We start from the raw sequence: 5,000 nt of genomic DNA, 5'->3' as shown, positions 1-5,000 counted from the left end.
TGTAGCTCAGTGGTAGAGCGCATGCTTTGCATGTATGAGGTCCTGGGTTCAATCCCCAGCATCTCCACCAGCCGTTTGATGTTTTATAAACTGACAATAAACAGGGAACACGGAGAAAACACTGCTTGCAGCTTTGGAAGTGTAGTTGTAAGAGGTTCTTGTTTCGATCGGCATTATCTACACTTCTCTTGAAGAAATTCCTGAAAATTTTAAGTTGCTTGTGCACAATCAGTATTGACTTTAAATATCTCTTCAAGGTTCTGTCCAATCAATAAAAAAGTAGAATAGAAAAATGAAAGGTTCTGGCATGAATGGGGATGTAGCTCAGTGGTAGAGCGCATGCTTTGCATGTATGAGGTCCTGTGTTCAATCCCAAGTATCTCCACGAGCCGTTTGAGTTTTTATAAACTGACAATAAACAGGGAACACGGAGAAAACACTGCTTGCAGCTTTGGAAGTGTAGTTGTAAGAGGTTCTTGTTTCGATCGGCATTATCTACACTTCTCTTGAAGAAATTCCTGAAAATTTTAAGTTGCTTGTGCACAATCAGTATTGACTTTAAATATCTCTTCAAGGTTCTGTCCAATCAATAAAAAAGTAGAATAGAAAAATGAAAGATTCTGGCATGAATGGGGATGTAGCTCAGTGGTAGAGCGCATGCTTTGCATGTATGAGGTCCTGGGTTCAATCCCCAGCATCTCCACCAGCCGTTTGATGTTTTATAAACTGACAATAAACAGGGAACACGGAGAAAACACTGCTTGCAGCTTTGGAAGTGTAGTTGTAAGAGGTTCTTGTTTCGATCGGCATTATCTACACTTCTCTTGAAGAAATTCCTGAAAATTTTAAGTTGCTTGTGCACAATCAGTATTGACTTTAAATATCTCTTCAAGGTTCTGTCCAATCAATAAAAAAGTAGATTAGAAAAATGAAAGATTCTGGCATGAATGGGGATGTAGCTCAGTGGTAGAGCGCATGCTTTGCATGTATGAGGTCCTGGGTTCAATCCCCAGCATCTCCACCAGCCGTTTGATGTTTTATAAACTGACAATAAACAGGGAACACGGAGAAAACACTGCTTGCAGCTTTGGAAGTGTAGTTGTAAGAGGTACTTGTTTCGATCGCCATTATCTACACTTCTCTTGAAGAAATTCCTGAAAATTTTAAGTTGCTTGTGCACAATCAGTATTGACTTTAAATATCTCTTCAAGGTTCTGTCCAATCAATAAAAAAGTAGAATAGAAAAATGAAAGGTTCTGGCATGAATGGGGATGTAGCTCAGTGGTAGAGCGCATGCTTTGCATGTATGAGGTCCTGTGTTCAATCCCCAGCATCTCCAGCAGCCGTTTGATGTTTTATAAACTGACAATAAACAGGGTACAGAAAGAAAACACTGCTTGCAGCTTTGGAAGTGTAGTTGTAAGAGGTTCTTGTTTCGATCGGCATTATCTACACTTCTCTTGAAGAAATTCCTGAAAATTTTAAGTTGCTTGTGCACAATCAGTATTGACTTTAAATATCTCTTCAAGGTTCTGTCCAATCAATAAAAAAGTAGAATAGAAAAATGAAAGATTCTGCCATGAATGGGGATGTAGCTCAGTGGTAGAGCGCATGCTTTGCATGTATGAGGTCCTGGGTTCAATCCCCAGCATCTCCACCAGCCGTTTGATGTTTTATAAACTGACAATAAACAGGGAACACGGAGAAAACACTGCTTGCAGCTTTGGAAGTGTAGTTGTAAGAGGTTCTTGTTTCGATCGGCATTATCTACACTTCTCTTGAAGAAATTCCTGAAAATTTTAAGTTGCTTGTGCACAATCAGTATTGACTTTAAATATCTCTTCAAGGTTCTGTCCAATCAATAAAAAAGTAGAATAGAAAAATGAAAGGTTCTGGCATGAATGGGGATGTAGCTCAGTGGTAGAGCGCATGCTTTGCATGTATGAGGTCCTGGGTTCAATCCCCAGCATCTCCACCAGCCGTTTGATGTTTTATAAACTGACAATAAACAGGGTACACGAAGAAAACACTGCTTGCAGCTTTGGAAGTGTAGTTGTAAGAGGTTCTTGTTTCGATCGGCATTATCTACACTTCTCTTGAAGAAATTCCTGAAAATTTTAAGTTGCTTGTGCACAATCAGTATTGACTTTAAATATCTCTTCAAGGTTCTGTCCAATCAATAAAAAAGTAGAATAGAAAAATGAAAGGTTCTGGCATGAATGGGGATGTAGCTCAGTGGTAGAGCGCATGCTTTGCATGTATGAGGTCCTGTGTTCAATCCCCAACATCTCCACGAGCCGTTTGATGTTTTATAAACTGACAATAAACAGGGTACAGAAAGAAAACACTGCTTGCAGCTTTGGAAGTGTAGTTGTAAGAGGTTCTTGTTTCGATCGGCATTATCTACACTTCTCTTGAAGAAATTCCTGAAAATTTTAAGTTGCTTGTGCACAATCAGTATTGACTTTAAATATCTCTTCAAGGTTCTGTCCAATCAATAAAAAAGTAGAATAGAAAAATGAAAGATTCTGGCATGAATGGGGATGTAGCTCAGTGGTAGAGCGCATGCTTTGCATGTATGAGGTCCTGGGTTCAATCCCCAGCATCTCCACCAGCCGTTTGATGTTTTATAAACTGACAATAAACAGGGAACACGGAGAAAACACTGCTTGCAGCTTTGGAAGTGTAGTTGTAAGAGGTTCTTGTTTCGATCGGCATTATCTACACTTCTCTTGAAGAAATTCCTGAAAATTTTAAGTTGCTTGTGCACAATCAGTATTGACTTTAAATATCTCTTCAAGGTTCTGTCCAATCAATAAAAAAGTAGAATAGAAAAATGAAAGGTTCTGGCATGAATGGGGATGTAGCTCAGTGGTAGAGCGCATGCTTTGCATGTATGAGGTCCTGGGTTCAATCCCCAGCATCTCCACCAGCCGTTTGATGTTTTATAAACTGACAATAAACAGGGAACACGAAGAAAACACTGCTTGCAGCTTTGGAAGTGTAGTTGTAAGAGGTTCTTGTTTCGATCGGCATTATCTACACTTCTCTTGAAGAAATTCCTGAAAATTTTAAGTTGCTTGTGCACAATCAGTATTGACTTTAAATATCTCTTCAAGGTTCTGTCCAATCAATAAAAAAGTAGATTAGAAAAATGAAAGATTCTGGCATGAATGGGGATGTAGCTCAGTGGTAGAGCGCATGCTTTGCATGTATGAGGTCCTGGGTTCAATCCCCAGCATCTCCACCTAGCCTGTTTGATGTTTTATAAACTGACAATAAACAGGGAACACGAAGAAAACACTGCTTGCAGCTTTGGAAGTGTAGTTGTAAGAGGTTCTTGTTTCGATCGGCATTATCTACACTTCTCTTGAAGAAATTCCTGAAAATTTTAAGTTGCTTGTGCACAATCAGTATTGACTTTAAATATCTCTTCAAGGTTCTGTCCAATCAATAAAAAAGTAGAATAGAAAAATGAAAGATTCTGCCATGAATGGGGATGTAGCTCAGTGGTAGAGCGCATGCTTTGCATGTATGAGGTCCTGGGTTCAATCCCCAGCATCTCCACCAGCCGTTTGATGTTTTATAAACTGACAATAAACAGGGAACACGGAGAAAACACTGCTTGCAGCTTTGGAAGTGTAGTTGTAAGAGGTTCTTGTTTCGATCGGCATTATCTACACTTCTCTTGAAGAAATTCCTGAAAATTTTAAGTTGCTTGTGCACAATCAGTATTGACTTTAAATATCTCTTCAAGGTTCTGTCCAATCAATAAAAAAGTAGAATAGAAAAATGAAAGGTTCTGGCATGAATGGGGATGTAGCTCAGTGGTAGAGCGCATGCTTTACATGTATGAGGTCCTGTGTTCAATCCCCAATCATCTCCACCGAGCCGTTTGATGTTTTATAAACTGACAATAAACAGGGAACACGAAGAAAACACTGCTTGCAGCTTTGGAAGTGTAGTTGTAAGAGGTTCTTGTTTCGATCGGCATTATCTACACTTCTCTTGAAGAAATTCCTGAAAATTTTAAGTTGCTTGTGCACAATCAGTATTGACTTTAAATATCTCTTCAAGGTTCTGTCCAATCAATAAAAAAGTAGATTAGAAAAATGAAAGATTCTGGCATGAATGGGGATGTAGCTCAGTGGTAGAGCGCATGCTTTGCATGTATGAGGTCCTGGGTTCAATCCCCAGCATCTCCACCAGCCGTTTGATGTTTTATAAACTGACAATAAACAGGGAACACGGAAGAAAACACTGCTTGCAGCTTTGGAAGTGTAGTTGTAAGAGGTTCTTGTTTCGATCGGCATTATCTACACTTCTCTTGAAGAAATTCCTGAAAATTTTAAGTTGCTTGTGCACAATCAGTATTGACTTTAAATATCTCTTCAAGGTTCTGTCCAATCAATAAAAAAGTAGAATAGAAAAATGAAAGATTCTGGCATGAATGGGGATGTAGCTCAGTGGTAGAGCGCATGCTTTGCATGTATGAGGTCCTGGGTTCAATCCCCAGCATCTCCACCAGCCGTTTGATGTTTTATAAACTGACAATAAACAGGGAACACGAAGAAAACACTGCTTGCAGCTTTGGAAGTGTAGTTGTAAGAGGTTCTTGTTTCGATCGGCATTATCTACACTTCTCTTGAAGAAATTCCTGAAAATTTTAAGTTGCTTGTGCACAATCAGTATTGACTTTAAATATCTCTTCAAGGTTCTGTCCAATCAATAAAAAAGTAGAATAGAAAAATGAAAGGTTCTGGCATGAATGGGGATGTAGCTCAGTGGTAGAGCGCATGCTTTGCATGTATGAGGTCCTGTGTTCAATCCCCAACATCTCCGTGAGCCGTTTGAGTTTTTATAAACTGACAATAAACAGGGTACAGAAAGAAAACACTGCTTGCAGCTTTGGAAGTGTAGTTGTAAGAGGTTCTTGTTTCGATCGGCATTATCTATACTTCTCTTGAAGAAATTCCTGAAAATTTTAAGTTGCTTGTGCA

At 39.1% G+C, this 5,000-nt stretch overlaps 16 non-coding genes across 16 annotated transcripts in view; all 16 read left to right on the top strand.

Moving 5' to 3' along the window:
• The window catches only part of trnaa-ugc (transfer RNA alanine (anticodon UGC)), a 72-nt gene extending 5 nt beyond the window's left edge, over nucleotides 1-67 (top strand). The window contains exon 1 of the tRNA in view: nucleotides 1-67. This exon is cut by the window's left edge and continues 5 nt beyond it. This is a non-coding gene — a tRNA (tRNA-Ala).
• Nucleotides 68-313: 246 nt separating this feature from the next.
• On the top strand, nucleotides 314-385 carry trnaa-ugc (transfer RNA alanine (anticodon UGC)). Its single transcript has one exon. It is a non-coding gene; the product is annotated as a tRNA-Ala (tRNA).
• Nucleotides 386-631: 246 nt separating this feature from the next.
• Nucleotides 632-703, top strand: trnaa-ugc (transfer RNA alanine (anticodon UGC)). Its single transcript has one exon. It is a non-coding gene; the product is annotated as a tRNA-Ala (tRNA).
• A 246-nt stretch (nucleotides 704-949) lies between these two features.
• Nucleotides 950-1,021, top strand: trnaa-ugc (transfer RNA alanine (anticodon UGC)). The gene has a single exon. It is a non-coding gene; the product is annotated as a tRNA-Ala (tRNA).
• Nucleotides 1,022-1,267: 246 nt separating this feature from the next.
• Nucleotides 1,268-1,339, top strand: trnaa-ugc (transfer RNA alanine (anticodon UGC)). The gene has a single exon. It is a non-coding gene; the product is annotated as a tRNA-Ala (tRNA).
• A 246-nt stretch (nucleotides 1,340-1,585) lies between these two features.
• Nucleotides 1,586-1,657, top strand: trnaa-ugc (transfer RNA alanine (anticodon UGC)). Its single transcript has one exon. It is a non-coding gene; the product is annotated as a tRNA-Ala (tRNA).
• A 246-nt stretch (nucleotides 1,658-1,903) lies between these two features.
• On the top strand, nucleotides 1,904-1,975 carry trnaa-ugc (transfer RNA alanine (anticodon UGC)). The gene has a single exon. It is a non-coding gene; the product is annotated as a tRNA-Ala (tRNA).
• A 246-nt stretch (nucleotides 1,976-2,221) lies between these two features.
• On the top strand, nucleotides 2,222-2,293 carry trnaa-ugc (transfer RNA alanine (anticodon UGC)). Its single transcript has one exon. It is a non-coding gene; the product is annotated as a tRNA-Ala (tRNA).
• A 246-nt stretch (nucleotides 2,294-2,539) lies between these two features.
• trnaa-ugc (transfer RNA alanine (anticodon UGC)) lies at nucleotides 2,540-2,611 on the top strand. The gene has a single exon. It is a non-coding gene; the product is annotated as a tRNA-Ala (tRNA).
• Nucleotides 2,612-2,857: 246 nt separating this feature from the next.
• On the top strand, nucleotides 2,858-2,929 carry trnaa-ugc (transfer RNA alanine (anticodon UGC)). Its single transcript has one exon. It is a non-coding gene; the product is annotated as a tRNA-Ala (tRNA).
• A 246-nt stretch (nucleotides 2,930-3,175) lies between these two features.
• trnaa-ugc (transfer RNA alanine (anticodon UGC)) lies at nucleotides 3,176-3,247 on the top strand. Its single transcript has one exon. It is a non-coding gene; the product is annotated as a tRNA-Ala (tRNA).
• Nucleotides 3,248-3,495: 248 nt separating this feature from the next.
• trnaa-ugc (transfer RNA alanine (anticodon UGC)) lies at nucleotides 3,496-3,567 on the top strand. Its single transcript has one exon. It is a non-coding gene; the product is annotated as a tRNA-Ala (tRNA).
• A 246-nt stretch (nucleotides 3,568-3,813) lies between these two features.
• On the top strand, nucleotides 3,814-3,886 carry trnav-uac (transfer RNA valine (anticodon UAC)). The gene has a single exon. It is a non-coding gene; the product is annotated as a tRNA-Val (tRNA).
• A 247-nt stretch (nucleotides 3,887-4,133) lies between these two features.
• On the top strand, nucleotides 4,134-4,205 carry trnaa-ugc (transfer RNA alanine (anticodon UGC)). The gene has a single exon. It is a non-coding gene; the product is annotated as a tRNA-Ala (tRNA).
• Nucleotides 4,206-4,452: 247 nt separating this feature from the next.
• trnaa-ugc (transfer RNA alanine (anticodon UGC)) lies at nucleotides 4,453-4,524 on the top strand. Its single transcript has one exon. It is a non-coding gene; the product is annotated as a tRNA-Ala (tRNA).
• Nucleotides 4,525-4,770: 246 nt separating this feature from the next.
• Nucleotides 4,771-4,842, top strand: trnaa-ugc (transfer RNA alanine (anticodon UGC)). Its single transcript has one exon. It is a non-coding gene; the product is annotated as a tRNA-Ala (tRNA).
• The last annotated feature ends 158 nt before the right edge of the window (nucleotides 4,843-5,000 follow it).

This window comes from Danio aesculapii, chromosome 6, assembly GCF_903798145.1.
Source record: "Danio aesculapii chromosome 6, fDanAes4.1, whole genome shotgun sequence".
Classification (NCBI taxonomy): domain Eukaryota; kingdom Metazoa; phylum Chordata; class Actinopteri; order Cypriniformes; family Danionidae; genus Danio; species Danio aesculapii.
The sequence above is the reverse complement of the archived record's forward strand: the minus strand, read 5'-3'. Positions and strand labels throughout refer to the sequence as shown.